The sequence below is a fragment of the Ornithorhynchus anatinus genome, chromosome 18 (genome assembly GCF_004115215.2).
Source record: "Ornithorhynchus anatinus isolate Pmale09 chromosome 18, mOrnAna1.pri.v4, whole genome shotgun sequence".
Taxonomy (NCBI): domain Eukaryota; kingdom Metazoa; phylum Chordata; class Mammalia; order Monotremata; family Ornithorhynchidae; genus Ornithorhynchus; species Ornithorhynchus anatinus.
Window position 1 is genome coordinate 29886555 of NC_041745.1, and position 23311 is coordinate 29909865.

Below are 23311 nucleotides of genomic sequence, written 5' to 3' on the forward strand. Positions count from 1 at the left end.
ACTGACTGCAGTGGCATTCCTGTAGCTCTCTCATGGCAAACCCTCCAGTTAAACTCTCAACTGTTTGTCTCATCACCCTCTTGAGCCATCCATTAAGACTAAGTTGTTGTGGGCAGGAAACATGTTTGTTTATTGTTATATTGTACTCTCCCAGGCACTTAGTACAGTGACCTGCATACACTAAACATTCAATAAATATGATTGAGTGAACATTCATTTGAATGAATGAACTATAAAGCAGGTGAGGGGTTCACTGGGCCTCTGGAACTGCCCAAGTCACCAGGGTGTTGTTAGATCCAGGACTCCCTGGGGAAACCCTAGGGCTTTGGACATGGATCCTCAGGCAAAATGTTACAGTCAATGAGAGCAGAGGGGAAAAGAACCCCCAGTGAAAGGAAACATCTGGGGGGTACATTAGAACAACCTCAAGTCTCCAGTGATATCCTGTTGTAGCCACAGGCAGATTCAGGCATGGTTTTCTGAAGTCCCTCGGCTGAGGCTTCCTGTGGAAATATGACCTGAATGTGTGAATGAGGCCATCATATCTCTATTTTGAGCACTGACTGCAGGAGGTGAGTGAGGAACGGTAGTTTGCTTCTGCTTTCTGTTCTTCACGGCCTGGAAGAGTTCATACACCGTCCAAGAGAAGCTTATTGAACCTACAGGAATGTGATGGAGAGAAGTGGAGCTGAGCATCGATCAGAACTCTCATTCCCACACTGTTGTTGACTTCCGCTAGATCACTTAGTTTAATCATAAAGCTTCCCTCTAAAAAAAACCAAAAAACAAAAAAAAAACCACTGGTCTGTGTGGGTGACCACTGAGAATATTTTCATATGTAATTATATTATTTTACATAAATGTATCCACAGATGGGTGTGTGCATATATATATGTATATTATAATATTACATATGCGTGTATGTAATAATAATAATGTTGGTATTTGTTAAGCGCTTACTATGTGCCGAGCACTGTTCTAAGCGCTGGGGTAGACACAGGGGAATCAGGTTGGCCCACGTGGGGCTCACAGTCTTAATCCCCATTTTACAGATGAGGTAACTGAGGCGCAGAGAAGTTAAATGACTTGCCCACAGTCACACAGCTGACAAGTGGCTGAGCCGGGATTCGAACCCATGACCTCTGACTCCAAAGCCTGTGCTCTTTCCACTGAGCCACATGTATATATGTATTATATATGTGCATATCCATATCTATATATTTATGTATCTTCAGATAATTATTATGGTATTTTTTAAGTGCTTACTATATGCCAAGCACTGTTCTAAGCGCTGGGGTAGATACAAAGTAATCACGTTGTCCCACATGGGGCTCAGACTCTTAATGAGGTGAGGTGACTGAGGCACAGAGAGGTTAAATGGCTGGCCCAAGGTCACACAGCTGACAAGTGGCAGAGCCGGGATTAGAACGCATATCCTCTGACTCCCAAGCCTGTGTTCTTTCCATTAAGCCTCGCGGCTTCTCTATATTGATGTAGTTATAGATTATATATATATATATGTATAGGTATGCCCACATCTGCTATTGAAATTGGATTAAAACAATGACAGAGAGAATTATCTGTGTGTGGGTGTGTTGGATAAGAACAATGCATGTAAGCTCCTTGTGGACAGGGAACATGTCTATCAACTCTGTTACTCTGATGAGCGACAACCTTTTGTGCACTATGCGCAGTAAATTTTATTGGGTTTGGTAGGTTTGTTGTTTTGTATGCATTGGCACTGCCTTATGTTCAGGATCACCACGTTTGGCCTTCCCCTAAGCCTGTCTGGGTTTGGGTAAGGCAGACATGGTTCCCAATTCTTGTCCCTGTCCCTATCTGGGCTGATGAGTGTTAGTTTAGCGAGGATCAGCCGTGATAAGTAAGCATTCTCAGGGCCTGATAATATCCAGAAGGAAGCCTGGTGGAATGAAGCAGTGACTCCAATCATGCATTTCATTCAATAGTATTTATTGAGCGCTTACTATGTGCAGAGCACTGTACTAAGCACTTGGAATGTACAAATCGGTAACAGATAGAGACAGTCCTGCCCTTTGAGGGGCTTACAGTCTAATCGGGAGAGACGGACAGACAAGAACAATAGCAATAAATAGAATCAAGATAGAATAGAAATAGAATCAAATAGAATCAAACATTTCTCAGGGTTTCCATGGGTCATGGTGCAAATTTCCTGAGGGCTGGCTCAGCCCCTCCTCGAAATCCCTATCCATAATAATAGTGCTATTTGTTAAGTGCTTACTATGTGCCAGTCACTGTACTAAGCACTGGGGTAGATGCAACCAAATTGAGTTGGACATGGCCCCCTGTCCCATGTGGGGCTCACAGTCTGAATCCCTGTTTTACAGACCAGGTAACTGAGGCCCAAAAAAGTGAAATGAGTTGCCCAAGATCACAAAGCAGTCAAATGCCAGAGCTGGAATTAGTGCCCATAAGCACCTTAACAGGTACTGGGGTAAATAAAAGATGTTCGGACTGGACACAGTCCCTGTACTAAGTGCTAGAGTACAGAATAGCAGACATGTTCCCTCCCCATAATAAGCGTAGAGGGGGAGACTGACATTAATATGAATTAATAGGTAATTTATCATATATTATTTAAAGATATGTACATAAGTGATGTGGAGTTGGGAGTGGGCCAAATATCAAGTGTCCAAAGGTCACAGATTAAAATGTGTAGATGGCTTAGAAGGGAGAGTGAGTTGGGGAAAAGAGGGCTTAATCAGGAAAGACCTCTTGGAGGAGATGTGACCTTAGTAATGTTTTGAAGGTGGCGAGAGTGGTGGTCAGGTGTATACAGAGGGAGAGGGAGTTCCAGGCTAAATGGAAGATGTGAAAAAAGAGTTGGTGGTGAGATAGACGAGATTGGGGCACAGTGAGTAAGCGGGTGCTAGAGGAGCAGAGTGCATGGGCTGAGCTGTAGTAGATTAGTGAAGTAAAGTTGAATTGGGCAAGCTAATTCAATGCTTTAAAGTAGGAGGAAGAACAGGGATTGAATCCCCACTTTACAGATGAGGAAACTGAGGGGCTTGGCCAAGGTCATTTAGCAGACAAGTGGCAGAGCCAGGATTACAACCCAGGTCCCCTGCCTCTCAAGCCAGTGCTCTTTCCTCTAGGCCATGCTGCTTCTGATGATGCTTTCCATCCACTACCTGATGACCTCCAAGCCAAGGGTGGACTGGAGCCAAGTAGGAGAGCAAGTGTTAGGCTCTGAGGCCACCAGAGCAGTGAGGTCGAAGGGAGAGAGATACCGCTCCTTGAATTCCCCCCCGCCCCTGTCTCCCTCCCCTGCTCCTGCTTCCTCTAGCCCCTGCATCCTTAATCTGGCCCCATAATACACTCCTTCCTGGGAAGGAGGAGGGAATGGAGCTGAAGAGCCCCTGCAGCTACTTGAAATAAAGGTGGAAAAAGGTAAAGATGTTATATGCTTGCTGCCTTTCCAATGAGTAGAAGCAAGATAAGTTCCCCCTTGAGACCATAGGTTTGTTGTGTAATAGGGATTGAGACTGTGATCCCTATGTGGGACAGGGACTGAGTCCAACCTGATTAGCTTGTATCCACCCCAGCCCTTAGTACAGTGCCTGGCAATTAGTCAATCAATTGTATTTATTGAGCACTTATTATATACAGAACACTGTACTAAGTGCTTGGGAAGTACAATTCACCAACAAATAGAGACAATCCTTGCCCACAAGGGGCTCACAGTCTAGAAGGGGGAAGGCAGAGATCGAAACAAGTTAGGCATCAGTAGAATCATTATAAATAAATAGAATTATAGATATAGACACATCAATAATAAAAATACATAGAATTTTGTTTGTAAATATGTACAGATATACACAAGTACTGTGGGGCAGGGAGGGGGGTAAAGATAGTAAACACTTAAATACCATAAAAAAGAAAGAGGTAAAAGAGAAGAGAATGGCACAGTGGGTAGTTTGGCTTGAGTGGTTTGAAGTGAGCCCGCTGGGCTATAGTAGGAGAGGAGAGAGGCTAACTGGAGGCAAGAGAACTGATTTAGTGCCTTAAAACCAGTGGTCAGGAGTTTCTGCCAAAAGCATAAGTAAACCTTCTCACTTCTCTCCACCAGGGTGTGGAATTATTCCCAAATTCAGCCTGCTTTAGGACACTACCCTTGTCCTCAATTCCCCTCAGAGTGGATATGGAATCCAACCACAGCATGGGCTCAGAAATAGGCTTATTTACAAATTTACTATTGGATTTTGGAAGACTAGTACCTCTGTTCTGTCTCCTATCCGATGTAATCCATTTCAACACCACTCACAAGTTATTATTAAGTGCCATCGAGTCATTTCCGGTTCGTAGTGACTCCATGGATCTACTTTCTCCAGAACGTCCTGTCCTCTGCCATAATACGTAACCTGCAAGATACAACTCTATTAATCAATCATATTTATGGAGTGCTTACTGTCTGCAGAGCACTGTACTAAGTGCTTAGGAGAGTGTAGCACAATATAATGGTCACATTCCATGTTAATAAAAAGGATATTGATGGGGAGTAAGATTAAGCTAACTGTAGGTCGCAATTCAGCAACTCTGTTTTATTGTACTCTTCCAAATGCTTAGTACAATGCTCTGCACACAGTAAGCGGTCAATAATAATAACTGTAGTATTTTCTAAGCTTTTATTATGTGCCAGGCACTGAACTAAGCACTGGAGTGGATATAAGCAAATTGGGTTGGATACATTCCCTGTCCCACGTAGGGCTCATAGTCTCAATCCCTATTTTACAGATGACGGAACTGAGTCATAGAGCAATGAAGTGACTTGCCCAGGGCCACAAAGCAGACAAGTGGCAGACCTGGGATTAGAACCCATGATTCTCTGACTCCCAGGCCCATGCTCTATCTGCTTCACCAAGCTTTTTAATCTTCTGTGTACCTGTTGTGTGCTGAGCAATATACTTTACATTTAGGAGAGTAACATAAATGTGAGAGACAAGGTCTCTGCCTTCAGAAAGTTTAAAGAATTTCATCTGCAGTTCAGAGTTAAAAGTTGGAGAGGCCCCAGTTTACAGGCTATTCGGGCAGAGTGATATCAATCAGTGGCATTGACTGAGTGCTTAAAATGTGCAGAACATTGTACTAAGTGGTTGGGAGAGTACAATACAGCAGTTCCCTGCCCATAATGAGCTTATAGTCTAGAGATGAACCTACAGTCTAGAGGTGAGTTTACCATCTAGAAATGAGCTTTCAGTCTAGAGGAAGGGAAGAGAAGGGAGCAAAGAAAGGGCCCGGAGGAAAGCACTTGAAAAGACACCCTCTGCCCTCTCTGCCCTTCATCCTCTCTCCTCCATCTTTCTGAATGGTAGAATCATTAATGTACAGGGTATACTTAGTCAATTATATTTATTGAGAGCATATTGTGTGCAGAGCACTGTACTAAACATTTGAGAGAGTACACTCTAACAATATAACAGACATATTCTCTGCCCGCAATGAATTTACTAAAGTCTAGAGGGGGCCTGCCCCTCCTGGCTGAAATCTCGACCCCCTAAATGAGTCCTCGGCTTAGGAAGGCATCTTCTGACTTTTGGCCCCGTGAGAACAACCTCTGTGCCACAGGGTGGAGGGACTACCATTCCACACTTGGCCAGAGCCTCGCTGACCCAGATGGAAGGGGCCTGAAAGAAGGGTGAACCGGTGGGCTCCCACACTCTGCAGCCCAGCCCGTACCTGGCTCTAGGAAGAGGCCCAAAACGCAGGCCCACGGATTGCCCTGACTGTGCCCAGCCCTGCCGACTCCCACCACCAACAAATTTCCACACCCTCCCTGAGCTCCAGCATGGCCCGCTCATTAATGGAGTCTCCCCAGACACTTTCCAACGGAACAAACATCCCAATGGAAAAACCGTTCTTGCCACTTTTTTTTAAGATGCTTGTTAAAGCCTTATTATGGGTCAAACACCGTTCTTAGTGTAGGTGTAGGTACAGATTAATTAGGTCCTAATCGTCCTATTTGTGGATGACATTTGATATTTGTCTACCTGTCTAAATGCTCACTGACATCGACTGACACCGGTCCATTTCACAGTTTCCTCATGGTAACGTCATCGAGCCCAGACCAACGGTTGTTATGGCCTCTGTGGCCAAGAGTTTCGAAGAATCATCCCTTTCATCCCCGTGTTTTCTCACTGATTCCTTCTGCGTGTTTTCTCATCACCTCCGTCCCCCTGTTTTCTCACTGCTTCTGTTCCAGTGTTTTCTCATCGATTCCATCCCCGTTTTTTCTCACTGCCTCCATCCCTGTGTTTTCTCACTGAAGCTCTCGTCATCCCGAGGAACAGAACAACCAGGTCCTGAGTTAAAGAGCCCACTCTGCAGCGATTACAAAGAGTACCTCAGAAAATAAAGATCCTAGTGGGGCTATTGTAAAATGCCAGGGGCATAGTGTAGAATGGAGTCTAAAACTGTCTTATCCCATGTCTCTCCACTTCAGAGAAATTTTACCAAGCACTGTATGCTGGAGGATGTAAGGGTGGGAGGAAGGGGGGAGTGGCACACGTAAGGGAATGGCAGGAAGTCTGTCTCAAACTTGGCCCTTGGAGACATCAGGACCTGGGTAGGTTGACCTTCACCATCTTGGAAGTTTTAAACCATCCCAGCCTCAGAGGCTCATGGTCTCAGGCTGATACCTGGCAGAGCAAAACCAGGTGGTATCCTGTGGGAGGGGGCAGTGAGGACAGCATCATTAACTCTATGGAAATGGGTGCCATGTTGGCCTTGTCTTTCCCCGTGAAGTAAACTCCTGTGATATGTGCATAGGATATTAATGCCCCCTTCCCAGAGATTGGGTGTGGGGAGAGGGTGCTTGGAAGAGGCTCTTGTTTAGAAGGAGCAGACGTCAGCCTGAAAAGCACCTAGTTGTGCAATTGGTGAATGCGAATGGTGTCAACAGCCGATCTGAATGACTCAGGCTGACGGGTCCGTGGCGGAGGTGGCCAAGGCTCATGCACTGAAGAGTCACAACTCCAAAGAGGCGGAGGAAAGGCGCTCCCTGGGCCGGGGCTGTGAGCCTGTGGAGGAAGCTGGCTGGCTGCATGACCAATTCCACATGCAGGCAGCCTCCTCAGGGGCAACACCAGGGCTGGGGGGTTGCAGGAATGTCTGGGCCTGGGGAGGGGTGAGAGGCTGGGAGTTTGGACAAAGCCTGCTGCTCCTCACCAGGTCTTCCTTCTGCTCTCCCTCCTCCTTCTCTCTCTCCTCTTCTTCCTTTCCCTTGTCTTGTCTCTCTTGCTCCTCATTGTCCTCAACCTCTTCCTTTATTATTATTATTATTGTTATATTTAAGTGGTCAAGCACTGTTCTAAACTCTGGGGTAGATACAAGTTAATCAGGTTGGACCCAATCCTGTTCCACATGGGGCTCACAGTCTGAATAGGAAGGGGAAAAGTTATTTAATTCCCACTTTACAGTTGAGAAAACTGAGGCACCGAGAAGTTAAGTGAGAAGCAATGGGGCCTAGTGGGAAATTTATGGGCCTGGAAATCAGAGGATCTGGGTTCTAATCCCAGCTCTGCCAATTGCTCTTCTAATTGCTTGTCGTGTGACCTTGGGCAAGACACTTAACTTTCCTATGCCTCAGTTTCCTTAACTGTAAAATGGGGATTCAATACCTTTTCTCTCTCCTACTTCAGACTGTGATCCCTGACACAGGACAGGGATTGGATCCGACCTAATTAGCTTGACACATAGTAAGCATTTAACAAATACCTCAATTATCATTATCTGAAACAATTTTTAAAATGTTCTCCCCTAACGTTGTTCCCGGGAGTCTATAACACCTTCTACTTCCATTACTAAGAGGAAACCAGTTTTTTAGGTATGACCCTTTCTACCTCATCATCTTTCCCTCCTCATCTTGTACTTCTGGTTCTAAACATTAATCATTTTCAGAATAAAAAGTAAGGCAACAAAAGTCTAAATTGAGCAAAATTTTGTGGGGGGTGAGAAGTGAATTTTTTAATGAGAAACTCATTTTTCTCTGTAGCACTCTGAAATATTCCACTGTGAGTGCAGAACAGATTTTCCTTAATAAATGACTTTTATCCTTATATGCCATTTCTATACTGTGTAGAATAATCTTGTTGGCACACCCACTGAACTATTTGGCTCCATTTTTTCCCCTTTGGCAATCATTCCGTCATGAAGGATTTGTCAAAGAATAAAGATACCTGTTTTCTTTACATTCACCCAAAGTTTCAGTCTCAAATAGCTTTCAACTCTGCTGTTCTATGACGCATGGACTGCTTATTTGCTTATACTCCCAGTGCCAAGCTGAAAAAAAGTTTACCTGCCTTTTGGCCTTAGCTTTAGGGGAACAAAATATAGTTTGCTTGTTTATTAATACTTTATTGTACTTTTTAAGCCCTTTCTATGTGCCACACACTGTACTAAGAGCTGGGGTAGATACAAGAATAGTCCCTGTTCCACATGGGGCTAACAGTCTTAATCCCCATTTTACAGATGAGGGAACTGAGGCACAGGGAAGTGAAGTGACTTGCCCAAGACACTTCAGCAGACAAGTGGCAGAGCTGAAATTAGAACTCAGATCCATGGATTCTTAGCTCCATACTCTTTACACTAGGCAACGCTGCTTCCCGATGCCCAGTTCCTCTCGGTGGGGAAGTCACACGGCAGACAAATGGCAGAGCCAGAATTAGAACCTAGGACCTTCTGACTCCCAGGCCCGAGTTCTATTCACTAGGCCATGCTGCTTCTCCACTGTTAAGTGCTTATAGTGTGTCAAGCTCTCTTCTAAGCACTGGGGTAGTTACAAGCTAATCAAGTTGGACAGAGTCCATGTCAAACATGGGGCTCCCAATCTTAATCTCCATTTAACAGATGAGGTAACTGAGGCAAAGTGAAGTGACTTGCCTAAGGTCACAGAGCAGACAAGTGGCAGAGCCGGGATTAGAACCCATGACTTTCTGACTCCCAGGCCCATTTTCTATCTGCTAGGCCATGCTACTTCTCACTGATCCTTTTCCTTGAAGACTCCTTAATGCCAAGAGGGGAACAAGAAGGGGCAGCTGGGGATGGGCACTGGGGATCAAATTCTTATTGAAATCATTCACTTCTCCTCAGCACTAATTGAATTGGGTGGGGCAGCCATAAGTAAGTCAGCCAAGCCTCTGGAGCCAGTGGGAGCCAGCAGGAAATGAAGCAGCCAAGGTCAGAATTCTCCCTTCTAGCCCGCCCCCGATTGACAAGCCTGGATGGGCTTGTCTCCTGCTCCCTGTCAAGAGAGGGATGTGGCAGGCAGAGACCCCTCTCCAATCCCTGTGATGCCCTGATATAGCGGCCTTCTTCATTCGGTTTTCTAATTCCCTTATCTATCACTGAGTCAGTGGTTAGTGCTCTGCCTAGGAACAAAATTCAGTGACAGTGTTTAGCTCTCTGTTGCCAATATGAAATTTTGGTTGTGCTTCCTGGTGCCAGCTGACACAACACCTTGATTTTCTTAGGTTTAAAATCGGTCTGCCACACCTAATTCAGTGAGACAATCATTTAGATGTCTTCTTGGGTGTGGGCCTTTAGGATATAATCATCTATGCCCAGCAGTTCTCGAATGAAGTACAATAATGGCAAGTCAGTGAAGGAGGTGGATTTGTCTAAAGGCAAGATGTTAGTCAGCAGACTGCCCGGCTCTGACTTCAGAAGAACTGAAAATAGAAGCAAGAGGGCAAGGCCCGTGACACCCCAGACAGACATCAAAGCAGTTTTCCAGTCAGGCACTGTCCACAGCTCAGAGAACTGAAAGGATGTGTAACTGTGAAAGTGAAACCACAAAATACAATAAAGACAGAAAGTCTATTTCTGTTCCCCAAATCTCTCTCCAAGAATCCTAAGAATCAGCCAAAGTCAGGGGCTCATATTCCCCTCAAGGAGAAGGCTCCAGGTGTGGCTTGAAACTGCTTCCACTGAAAGAGCGAACAGTGCCATTTTGTCATCGTTTGACAGGTGGTCATGCTGCCTCCCGGCGGCTTCACGACACCGTGACCTCAGCCCGTGTCGTGATTTTGGCTATCTCTGTTGTGACGCTTGGTTAGCTCAGTTGATTTGAGCTTCGTGTTTTATCGCCAAAGTTGCGGGTTCGTTCCCAGTTTGGGCCATTATCTTTTGAGAAGCAGCATGGAGTTATTGTTGATAGAGCATGGTCCTGGGAGCCAGAAGGTCAAGGGTTCTAATCCTGGCTTCGCCACTTGTCTGCTTTGTGACCTTGGGTAAATCACTTCACTTCTCTGTGCCTCAGTTCTTTTATCTGGAAGATGGGGATTGAGACTGTGAGTCTCATGTGGGACAGGGACTGTGTCTAACCCAATTTGCTTGTATCCAGTGTTTAGTACAGTGCCTGACATATAGTAAGTGCTTAAATATCACAATTATTATTATTTTCCTTTCGGGATTAGTTTCCCTCTTCCATCTGATCTTTCATTCTGATCATCACATGGTAATTCCAGTCCTCTTTCAGTTTCCTCACCTTCCAACCCAGGGTTACTGTCCTCTCTGCCATTTATAGTCCCATGATCTTGCCACTTGCATGGCTGAGTGGCAAGAGCACGGGTTTGGGAGTCAGAGGTCACAGGTCCTAATCCCAGCTCCACCACTTCCCAGCTGTGTGACTTTGGGCAAGTCACTTCTCTGTGCCTCAGTTCCCTCACCTCTAAAATGGGGATTAAGACTGTGAGTCCCACATGGGACAACCTGATGACCTTGTATCTACCACACCACTTAGAACAGTGCTCGGCACATAGTAAGCACTTAACCAATATCATCATTGTTATTATTTACTTCATTTGGCCTGGAGAAGAGGAAACAGGTAATCCAATCCCTCCTAATACCCAAGCCTTCTCTTCCCTTGTTGAAGCATCATGGCTTAATGGAAGGACGCAAGACCGGCAGTTAGGAGACTCGGGTTTCAATCCCAGTTCTGCCATAGACCTGTTAGTGTGACCTTGGACAAGTCACTTAACTTCTCTGGTCCTCAGTTTCCTTTTCTTTAAAATGAGGATTTAATTTCTGTTCTCCCTCCCTTTTAGGGCGCAGGCCCCTTGTGGAACAAGACTGTGTCTGATCTGATTGTACTGTATTTACCCCAGCATTTATTATAGGGTTTGGAACATAGTAAGCACTTTATGAATGCATAATTATTACTGTTCAGAGTTGTTAACCTGGAGACATTTAGATAGATGATTTTAGAAAATATTTTGCTTCTTCTGACAGGAACTATAAATGTGAGTATCTTTCTTTATTCCTACTATTTAACCCAGTGGGCAGTGGGTAAATCCTGGTACACAGTATATTTTCACTAATAATATGGAGGACGATTAATGTAACAAAGGAGTTATGGGATTACACTATTGAAATAAATCAGCGTAATTATGGGGATATGAGATTATAATACTGAACAGAATTAGTATCATCTTGAGGCTTGGTAACAGGTCATTTTCGGGTGATCTTCGGGTGGGTGTCTAGGGAATATTTTAAGCTCCAGATATAGGTTGAGAAAAATGATAGGGTGTAAAATGTCTTAAACTCTTCATTTATTGAATGGGGCCATCCTGAATTAAGATCCACTGCTATCAGGTCACCTGGGAGCATGCTTTGGAAATATATTTCCCTAAGTGAAGAGCATTTGGATCAGTCTTGTAGTAATAATAATAATGATGATGATATTTGTTAAGCACCTACTATGTGCCAAGCACTGTTCTAAGTGCTGTAATAGTAGTAAAAGCAGTATTAATAATGCTAATAGTAATAGCTCATTGTATTCTCCCAAGCACTTAGTACAGTGGTCAGTAAATACAGTTGATTGATTTTAGTAGCAAAAGTAAGAGTAATAGAAGTAATAGTTCCAACACTTTTGTACTTACCTATAATTTATTTGAATGTCTTTCTCCCTCTCTAGACTTTAAGGTCTTGTTGGCAGGGAATGTATCTACCAATTCTGTTGTATCATACTCTTCCAAGTGCTCGGTACAGTGGTCTGCCCTAAATAATCACTCAGTAAGTGCAGACAGTAAGTGCTGAAGTGAGAGGTAAGAGGACGGAGCTCCGCAGAATTGATTTGTAAGTCAATGGAGCTCCGCAGAATTGATTTGTAAGTCAATAAACCTGTATTTTTTTGGTATAGATTCTACAGTCCCTGGCTTACTTATTAAAAAAGCAACACAACATAATGGTAACCTCTCTTCCTGTATTAAAAGTCCATTATCTCCAATCTCCAAGAAGACTGCCCTTTCTGGTGATCACCTTCATTAGAATGATAAAAATAATAATACCCGTGATAACAATAGTAAGGACATATATTAAGTGCTCACTATGTGTCAAGCACTGTGCTAAACCTTGGAGTTTATAACAGCAACCTTTCACCTAATGTTAGACATAAAATGTACAGTCACAACATTTTGCCAGATCAAATCACCATTATTTCCCATTCCCTTGAATTATTTTAGTGGCAATAATAATTCTTTTCAGACCCTTTTTTAGGGAAAATTTGTAGTTAGTTTTTACTGGCATTTGTTTGCTCATTTGCCAACTCTCTCTCTGTCTCTCTTCTTCTCTCCTTTGTCTTCCTTCCTCTTTCTCTTTCTGTCCTTCGGGTTTCAGAGACATTCTTACTAAAGATGAGATTTGACCAGTGCTTGCATGTGTAGCATCATCAACGATAGGATTTAGTGAGCACTTACTGTGTGTAGAGCACTGTTCTAAGTGCTTAGGAGAGTACAAATACAACAGAGTTGTATCTGATAAGATTATTGAATGACCAACACTCCCTTCAACAGCCCTTGCTGAGCAGAATCATTTGCCATCCACAGTGCCTGGTGTCAATATTACATCTGTCTCTTGGTGTTTCAGTCTTTCTGAAGATTAAAACAGTAGACTATAATAATAATAATAATATTGATGGTATTTGTTAAGCACTTACTGTGTGCCAAGCACTGTTCTAAGCTCTGGGGGGCGGGGGGGCGATACAAGGTAATCAGGTTGTCTGACATGGAACTCACAGTCTTAATCCCCATTTTACAGATGAGGAAACTGAAACACAGAGAAGTTAAGTAACTTGTCCAAAGTCACACAGCTAACAAGTGGCAGCTCTGGGATTAGAACCCACAACCTGATTCCCAAGCCCATGCTCTTTCCACTGAGCCATGCTTCTTGTGGATGGAGAGCATGTGTACCATCTCTGTTGTATCGTACTCTCCCAAGAGCTTAAGTAGAGTGTTCTGCACACAGTAATCGCTCAATAAATGTGATTGATGGATTGAAATCTTGGTCTAAGAGAGTCACCTATTTCTAAGAATGTACACCCCACAGGTCTAGTCTGCTGGTGCTGCTGCTGCTGGTTCCTGCCATTCACAACTAAGGCGCTTTATCTGACGTTTTGCCTCACTGTCATTTTAAAACCTTTCTTCTGTCCTTGTTTCTCAGGGTGTCCATAAAGCAGCTATTTAAATAATTAGATTTTTTATGGTATTTGTTAAGTGGTTAATATGTGTCGAGCCCTGTACTAAGTGCTATACTAAGCGATGTACTAAGATAATCAGTTAGGTTACACTCCACATAGGGCTCACAGTCTTAATCTCCATTTTACGAAAGAGGTAAATGAGGCAAAGAGAAATTAAGTGACTTGCCCAAGAACACACAGTAGACAAGTGGCAGAGCTGAGATTAGAACTCTGGTCCTCTGATTCCCAGACCCATGATCTTCCCACAAGGTCATGCTGCCTCTCATGTTTTCCATTCTTCTCACAGATTTCACTCTGTGAGGCACTGAGAAGTTAAGTGACTCGCCCACAGTCACACAGCTGACAAGTGGCAGATCCGGGATTCAAACCCATGACCCCTGACTCCCAAGCCCGGGCTCTTTCCACAGAGCCGTGCTCCTTCCTCTATTATTGTATACTCATACATTACTATTATTATACTCATATTTCACACATTGAGGATGATAATAATAATGATATAATAACAGTAATAATATTTGTTTCTGCCTAAACCATGTCCTGGCACTGTGATAAATACAGTAATATCAGTCACACGCCCTGATTCACATGGGGATCCCAGTCTATAATCCCCATTTTGGAAATGAGGAAGCCAAGGTTCAAAGAAGTTAGTTGACTTTAATACAGTCGCAGAGCAGATATATGGCAGAGCCGGGATTAGAATCCAGGTTTCCTGATTTCCAGCTGTGCTGTACTGCGCTCTTACCAGTGGGTCATTCAGTTTCATAGCATGTGATATGCTAAGCATTACTTTGATACTGATAAACGCGGTGTGGTTCAGGTCCCCATGTGCGATCCTAGCTTGCCATTTGTTTAATGTGGCTCGTAGAATGTGGCTTGAGAAATTGAGAAGAATGCATTTGCTTTATAGACTTGGTTTTATGTGAACTCTGATGCCTTATTCCCCCTCATCTCCCTTCCAAAGTACACACAAGACTTCTTGATTTTGTTTCCTCCATTTTTTCCTCTAGCCTTGCATCAGTGAAGAGTGTTGCAGCTAGGCAGGAAAATTCAGTGACGGCAGCTCACTCTGTATTGCCAAAGAAAACCTTCCCTCTATGCAGGGTTTGCCTGATATTCACATAAAACTTGTTCTTCTTCAGTCCTTCTCAAAGCAGAATATACGTCAGGGCGGCTGGTAGTGAAATTTTACAAGAGTACTCTGGAGATCAAATTCATCCATTAACAAAAATAAGAACTTAACTCAAGGATCACACCAATCATGGGCACGCTGAACATCATAGGAAGCAGTGTGGCTAGCTAAAAAAAGCACGGGCCTGGACGTCAGAGGACCTGGGTTCTAATCCTGGCTCTGCCACTTGCTTGCTGTTTGACCTTAGGCAAGTAGCTTCACTTCTCTGTGCCTCAGGTTCCTCCACTGTAAAATGGGGATTGAATAGCTGTTCTCCCTCTTATTTAGACAATCAGCTCCATATTAATTCATTCAGTAGTATTTATTGAGCGCTTACTATGTGCAGAACACTGTACTAAGCACTTGGAATGTACAATTTGGGACAGGGACTGTCTCTGACCTAATTTGTATCTACCCCAGCACATGGAACTTGCTGGAGAAGCAGCGTGGTTTAGTGGAAAGAGCACGGGCTTGGGAGTCAGAGGATGTGGGTTCTAATCTCGGCTCTGCCACTTGTCTGCTGTCTGACCTTGGGCAAGTCTCTTAACTTCTCTATGCCTCAATTCACTCATCTGTAAAATGGGGATTAAGACTGTGAGCTCCAGATGGGGCAACCTGATTGCCTTGTATCCACCCCAGCGCTTAGAACAGTGCTTGGCACATAGTAAGCACTTAAATACTATAATCATTAATTATTATTGTTAGTAAGGGCTTAACAAATACCATTAAAAAACCCTACTCAGATGGACGAGTATTACTCATCTGCAAAATCAAATGACAGGTCAGGCTCATTCACAGCGAGTCAGCTCTCCAGGGTTCAAGTGAGGCTTATCGCAACACAGCTTTGCTGAGCAAGACATCAAGTAGTGTACACTGTAGACTGTAAGCTCACTGTGGGCTGGGAATGTGTCTACCAACTCTATTATAATGTACTCTCCCAAGCACCTAGTACAGTGCTCTGCACACAGTAAGGACTCAATAAATACCACTGAATGTCAGTAAGAGTCTTTCTTAAGCACTTACCATGTTCACAACACAATACTAAGCTCTTGGAGAGAATATACAGATGGGAATTGATTTCCATCTCTTAAGTAGGGAGAAAGAAGTGGAGACAGGCAAAGCAGGAGTGACAAAGTAATGAAACAACACCAAGCAAATGCAGCAAATAAAACCAGTAGGGTGCTGTGGCTAGAGGAACAGAACTTCAGGGTCCTGGTGCTGAGAGTCCAAGCCACATGTGCAGTCACAGCAACCACCACAGCAGCCTCCAGTCTTTCCAAACTTTCGTGGGGGCCTCATGCTGCGAGGGCTCTTTACTTTTCCTCTGGAGTGGTGGCAGGCAGAACGGGATGGAGTCTTCTTAGGGGTGTGGAGGAGAGGTGCTGCCAATTTGTATTTTTTTAAATGGTATTTGTTAAGTGCTTACTATGTGCCACACACTAGGGTAGATACAAGATCATCAGGTTGGACACAGTCCATGTCTCACATAGGAGTCACAGTCTTAATCCCCATTTTGTAGATGAGATAACTGAGGCACAGAGAAGTGAAGTGACTTGTCCAAGGTCACAGAGCAGGCATATGGTGGAGCCAGAAGTAGAACCCAGGCCCTCTGGCTCCCAAGCCTCTGCTCTTTCCACTAGGCAACACTTTTTTCCAAGCAAGAAAGAGGGGACAAATACATTAAACACACACTGGTGTTCAGGCTCAATCGTGTGACAAAGTAGTGCAATATTGGGTGAAAATCATCGATAGGCCATTCTGATACGGATCCTCAGAGTAAAACCAGAATGTAAGCTCCTTGTTAGGAGGGACAGAGTCTGCCAACTCTATTAAACTTCTCTCCTAAGCACTCAGTACAGTGCTTGGCACAGAATAAGTGCTCAATAAAAGACACTGTTTGATTGATTGATTAAACAGGGGTATGGGGCAGATCAAGAAATCAAGTGGCGGAGTTGAAAACAGTGATTGGTGCAAAGGGCAATCACATTCATACAGAAAAAATGCCCATCTGTGTAAGCATCCAATATGGAATAGGATATGATCATACATAGATATTTTCAACTCCATCTCATTATCATCAGCATTAATAGCATTTACTGGGTGCCACCTGTACGCAGAATAGCATAACTTTGAATATGCATATATATATATATGTAATAGCCATGGATATATTGAAACTTTTATATTTAATTTGATATTATTACTATTAATTTAAATACTTAAAAGATTATTTTATAAACATTTCCTTCTAGTTACAGAGTCACTTTTCTAACATGTTTTATTTGCTATGCTAGCATAATCCTCTCTTGAAAGCAGCATCCTAAAATTTAAAGATTGAAATAACAACTAAATAATCAGATTCCCTTTAGAATATCTTCCATTTTTATGCTATTTTTTAAGTGCTTCCTATTCATTCAGTAGTATTTACTGAGCACTTACTATGTGCAGAGCACTATTCTAAGCGCTTGTACAAGGCACCAAATTAAATACAAGCTAATCAGATGGGTCACAGTCCATGTCCCACATGGGGCTCACAGTCTTAATCCCCATTTTACAGATGAGGTAACTGAGGCAAAAAGAAGTGAAGTGATTCACCCAAGGTCACTTAGCAGACAAGTGGTGGAGCTGGGATTAGAACCCAGGTCCTCTGACTCCCAGACCCATGCTCTATCCACTAAGTCATGCTCCTCTTGCGTTCACAAAAGAGTTGGACTATTAAATGAGCTTCCCTGTGCTTATCCCTGGTATTTTAGAGAAAATTCTACTGAATTGCTGTACCTGGTGGGACAAATTGAATGCCCACTGAATAGGAGCAGTGATGGCCTGAAATCTGAGAAATCAATAGGAGAAGGAAGCTTAGATCCACTAATTTTCCCCTCTGAGAATATCATATTACAGGAGAATAGAAGCCACATGGGTTGCTGGAAAGAACCAGAATTGGAAGTCATGGCACAGAATTGGAAGTCATGGCACAGAAACCAGATGGTAGAAGGCCTAGAAAAGGGGATTCAGAGAAGGGGAAGTCAAAAGGCAGCCGTTGCATATAGTTGGAGGAGCTCAGACAGGGATGGGAGCAAGGAGATGGGGCAATAGCTGCAAGAAAAGTGGACTCCATGAAAGGCTTCTTTTAGTATAGGGGTGACTTTCTAATTTAAGAGTGGTTTGGGCATTGTGGAGGCAGAGGGGAAGGGACCAGTGGAAAGTGAGCAATTGAAGATGGTGTTTGAGGAGGTAAGATGTGTGGGAGCAAGTATTTTTAGAAGGTGGGAGGGGGTGGGGGTGGAAATACAAGTAGAAGGGGTAGTTTATGCAAGCAGGAGAAAGATCTCTTGAGTGGAAGTGTTCTACAGATTTGAGGCCTCTGTGGAGGCTTTGGGGGAAAGAACAGTTCTGTGGGGTAGGGGGATGGGGTAAATTGACAGGTGTGGAGGTTATTAAAGAAGGAGTATAATAATTAAAATGTATAACTGTGGTATTTTTTTAAGTGCTTATTAGGTGCCAAGCACTGTACTAAGCTCTTGGGGAGATACATGATAATCAGGTCCCGCATGGGGTTCATGGTCTCTATAGGAGGGAGAGTAGGTATTGAATCTCCATTTTGCAGGTGAGGGAAGTGAGGCACAGAGAAGTTAAGTGACTTGTCCAAGGTCACACAACAAGTAAGTGGTAGAGCCGGGGTTAGAACCCATGTCCTCTGTCAGGCCTGTGCTCTTTCCACTAGGCCAGGCTGCTTCTCCTGCTTACCTTCTTTGGATGGTCCCAAGGACAGTAGATATGTGCATATGAGATCATTTGGAGCCCGTGAACTAGTGAGGCCCAACATAAATGAATACATAACTTAAAAGAAAAGGACTGAGTCACACAAATCCCAGCTTTTAGGCCAACTCATACCCAGAGGACACCAGAGTGTTGAGTGGCTAGCCTCTTTGAAAAAAAAATAATGAGAAAGTGATTCCAGCCTCAGTGGCTAACTTTTCTTTCTCCTAAGAATGCCTTCCTCTGAGCTAGCCCGAATCCTTTAGGTGAAAATTTCAACCCGGTGGTTCTTGTGTGATCAAAAATGGCAGAATAAAAGAACTCTCCACCTCATTTTGGGTAAAAGCATTTCACAGGTTTAAAGGCTATGGAAGTGTCAGTTTTTTATTCCATACAGACTTCATGGGATTTTGTGGGTTTGTATGAAAAATGATTTTACAAAATCCAAATGAAATCCTTCCTGTTTTGTGAGGTTCAGTTCCCAAATTGAGGATTAATACATTAATCCACTTGGACATTTAGACACAAATCCCTAGCCATTAATCAATCAGTGGTATTTATGAAGTACTGTGTGCAGAACACTGTACTAACCTCTTGGCAGCATACAAAATAAAAGAATTGGTAAATGCTATCCCTTCCCACAATGAGCTTATGATCTTTAATGTTTTGTGAGGTTCTGTCCCCAAAGTGAAGATTAATAATCTAATCCACTTGGACATTTAGACATTATTCCCTAGCAATCAATCGATCAGTGGTATTTACTGAGCATTTACTGTGTACAGAGGACTGTACTAAGTGCTTGGAAGAGAAAAAAACAAAACCAAGAGTATGGAGGTTAGGTTCCCTCTATATTCCAACTCAGTGAGTTCATGAAGGCAGAAGTTATTTGGAACTAAAAATAGAGACTGACAATGATAGAGACCAACAATGAAAACGCCCAGCCAGGAAACAAAATCAAAGCTTGGTTTTGAAGATACAGAAAGCAGAAGACCTTTCTTCTGGTTTTGCTTCCACTTTCGCAATGTTGCTTTGGTCACCACTGTGGCAATAACTGGTGTTGTGTAAGGCTGCAAGTCTTACATAAGGGTAGTGTTGAGAGAACTACATTCTTACACTGGGTTTCTTCTTGCTATTTCATTAATTGCCAAATTTAAATATGAGGCCAGGCAAGTGTAGAAACTTTACTTGGGCACCTAGTAAACCAAAGGTAAAAACATGTAGTTACAAACCTTGTGACTTCCATGGACTCATTTCATAAACTTGGCTTCAGGTAGCTTGGTTGAAGTTTTATGTCAGTTGCTTTAAAGATGATATCTTGCTAACTGCCCCGATAATGTGCTCTGAATGGGGTTGCCATGCTGATCGGAAAGGAGATTTTGTTTTGAAAAGCACCATGCAAGCATTTGACACCGATGATGTCACTGAGAAGCTCATCAGAATCGACCACCACCAAGGAGCTCTTATCATTCATTACATGGCATCTTAGGTTTGGTAGAATAGTCGATGGTGCTTTAAAATAACATTAGTTAGTCAATCGTATTTACTGAGCACTTTCTGTGTGCAGAGAATGGCACTAAGTGCTTGGGACAGTACGATATAACAATAAACAGACACATTCCCTGCTCACAAAGAGCTTACCTTCTACAGGGGACCCCAAAGTTTACTTTGGGGTACGTTTCACCTCTAGGGCCAACAAGATAACTGCATATGAAATGTTCATAGTTTTTTTTCTCTTGTGCATTATTTGATTTATACCCCTGAATGGATACATGTTTGGATATTTCCTCATTATTTGCCCAGAGTATTTTGGAATTTGAAAGATCCTGAATGAACCAACTCCCTTTAATGATGCTAAAAGCTTTGTCCTCCAGTAGGCTGGGAAATTAGGAGGTCTGGTTAGACCAAAATGCTTGTTAACCAGCACCTTCCCAAGAAAATACCCACCATGAGAGAACTTGGTAGAGAATCGAGAGCCTTATCTTTAACAATTAAAACCCTGAGTGAGCTTATCAGCCTGAGCAAGGATTTTACAGTAGTAACATCAGTTGGATGTTGACTGGTTTGTAAGATCACTGAGGGAAGGGAAAGTGTCTACCAACTCAGTTCTATTATACTCCTCCAAGCACCCAGTACAATGCTCTGCACACAGTAAATGCTCAATAAATACCACTGATTGATTGATTGAAAGGAGTGGGGAGCTCAGTGAAGATTTGAACCTTAGACAGGTGTAGTTTAAGACTTGTGATGCAGGGGGCTACAGATTCTGGAAACCTCAATCCAGAATTCATTAAGTCATTTATTGAGTGCTTACTGTGTGTGCAGAGTACTGTGCTAAGCACTTGAATCAATCTGGAAAGCAGCCCAAAGAAGGGCTGTTTGGCAGTAGGATTAATGGCCACCTTGTTTTTTGCCTGTGTCTCCATCTCATCTCTGTTGTTCTGACCTCAGCAGCGTGGCTCAGTGGAAAGAGCCCGGGCTTGGGAGTCAGAGGTCATGGGTTCTAATCCTAGCTCCACCACTTGTCTGCTGTGTGACTTTTGGCAAGTCACTGAACTTCTCTGTGCCTCAGTTTCCTCATTTGTAAAATGGGGATTAAGACTGTGAGCCCCATGTGGGACAACCTGATTACCCTGTATCTACCCCAGTGCTTAGAACAGTGCTGCACATAGTAAGTGTTTAACAAATACCAACATTCTGCCCAAAACTCCTTCCCCTTTCACATCTGGCAGACCACTCCTCTCCTCCAGCACTGTAAATATTTTTGTGTTTGTCTCACTCATTTGATGGTCAGCTCCTTGTGAGCCGGGAATGAATCACTTTGTTATTCTGTGCTTTCTGAGCACCTAGTACAGTGCTCCATACCAAGTAGATACTCAGTAAATGCTACCACTATTATTGGTATTACTCCTCATCGTCAAGGCCCTTCTGAAATCCCATCTCTTCCAGGAAGACTTATCTGATTAATCTGTCATCTCACCATCACATTTCCCCACCAACGGCCACTTCAGCACTTTCATATCACCTCAGCATTAGGTACTCACACCTGTCCTGCTGCGCCTGACATTTGGGATTCAGAGCAAACTAGAGCACTGTGGCCTAGCGGAAAGAGAACAGATCTGGGCTCCAATCCCGGCTCCATCGCTTGCCTGCTTTAGTGAACATAATGAGGACTGCTGCTGTAAACATATTTCAGTACTCTGTTGCTCCCTCAACCAATTATTTCTTTTAGTGTCTGTCTTCCTTTCTTTGTACTTCTCTGCACAGAGTAAGTGCTAAATAAAAACTATTGGTTAAGTGGTGAGTACTCTACCATGTCTAATTGCCATCTTTATAGTCTTTCCCAGTGCTTACTCTAGTGTTCTGCATACAATAATCGCTTAATAAGTATTATTACTCCTACTCCTATTCTTATTCCTCCTCATCCTGGTACTACTATTGCCCTTTGCAATTTAGTTAGCCAGCCAGTCAATCGTATTTATTGAACACTTACTGTGTCCTGAGCACTATGCTAAGTGCTTGGAAGAGTACAATGTAACAATAAACAGACACATTTCCTGCCCAAGACAAACTTACAGTCTTGAGGGGGAGACAGATATTGATATGCATAAATAAATCACAGATATGTATGGAGTACTGCGGGTCTGGGAGGTGGAATGAATAAAGGGAGCCTCGCCTCGATTCTATTTAGTTGCCATTGTTTTTACGAGATGTTCTTCCCCTTGACTCTATTTATTGCCATTGTTCTTGTCTGTCCGTCTCCCCCGATTAGACTGTAAGCCCGTCAAATGGCAGGGACTGTCTCTATCTGTTGCCGACTTGTTCATCCCAAGCGCTTAGTACAGTGCTCTGCACATAGTAAGCGCTCAATAAATACTATTGAATGGAATGAAAGTCAGGGTGACATAGAAGGGAATGGGAGAAGAGGAAAGGGGACTTAGTCAGAGAAGTCCTTTTGGAGGAGATAAGACTTCAGTAAACTTTGCTAAGTCTCTTGGGGAATGCTTATATATGAGGCTCTGCAGTTACTAGTCCCCTGTCTGCCCCGGGGAATATCCAAGCACTCTGGTCAAATGCTTCCCGCTGTTGGGAGAGTTTCCTTCAGGGGATCAATGGCCAAGATGGATCTTTATGGAGGAACATCAGAATCAATCAATCAATCAATCAATCAATCAGTGGTCTTTCTGGAGCACTTACTATATCCCCCGGTAGTCTGTAAGGTTGTTGTAGGCAAGGAATGTGACTGTTTGTTGTTGTATTGTACTCTTCCAAGCACTTAGTACAGTGCTCTGCACAGTAAATTCTCAAAAAATATGTTTGACTGTGTAGAACACTGGTACTAAATATTTGGTAAAGTAGAATATAATTGAGTTATAAGATGTGATCCCTGAACACAAGAGGCTTACGGTCTCCAGAAGAACAATTATCGAGTTTTCAGGCTGGGAAAGTGCCAGGTAACAGCCTTCACTGAGAACTGGAAAATTTAGAATAGGGTGGGTCTTAGGAAAGAGTGATACGGTATGTAGAATGAAAAGAATATCAACTACTGCTAGATCTGCCTGATGGAATGAATTCAAAGTCTAGAATGCATTAAAGCAGAAATCAAAAGGGAGGGTCCAGAGTGAGATTTAGTGAGAAGGTTATGAGAAGACTAAGTAGTGTCATTAAGCAAGTTTACCTAAAATGGATGAGCTAGAATACCATTATGAAGGGGTTTTTTTTTCCTGATTATGTGAGCCTTTTTGGCAACAACAAAACAATATCCAAAGAAACAGCTGTGCACATGTACATATGTGCAGCACTGAAAATGGGTAAGTTCTACGGTGGGAGTCTTTCTTAATGCTGGATTTTGCAAGAATGCAACCCCCACATAATACAGA

The 23311-nt window shown here is 43.2% G+C and overlaps 1 long non-coding RNA gene across 3 annotated transcripts in view; it reads left to right on the top strand.

The window, feature by feature from the left end:
• LOC120638978 overlaps nt 1-23311 on the top strand; it is a 202201-nt gene that overhangs the window by 162204 nt on the left and 16686 nt on the right. The window lies entirely within an intron of this gene.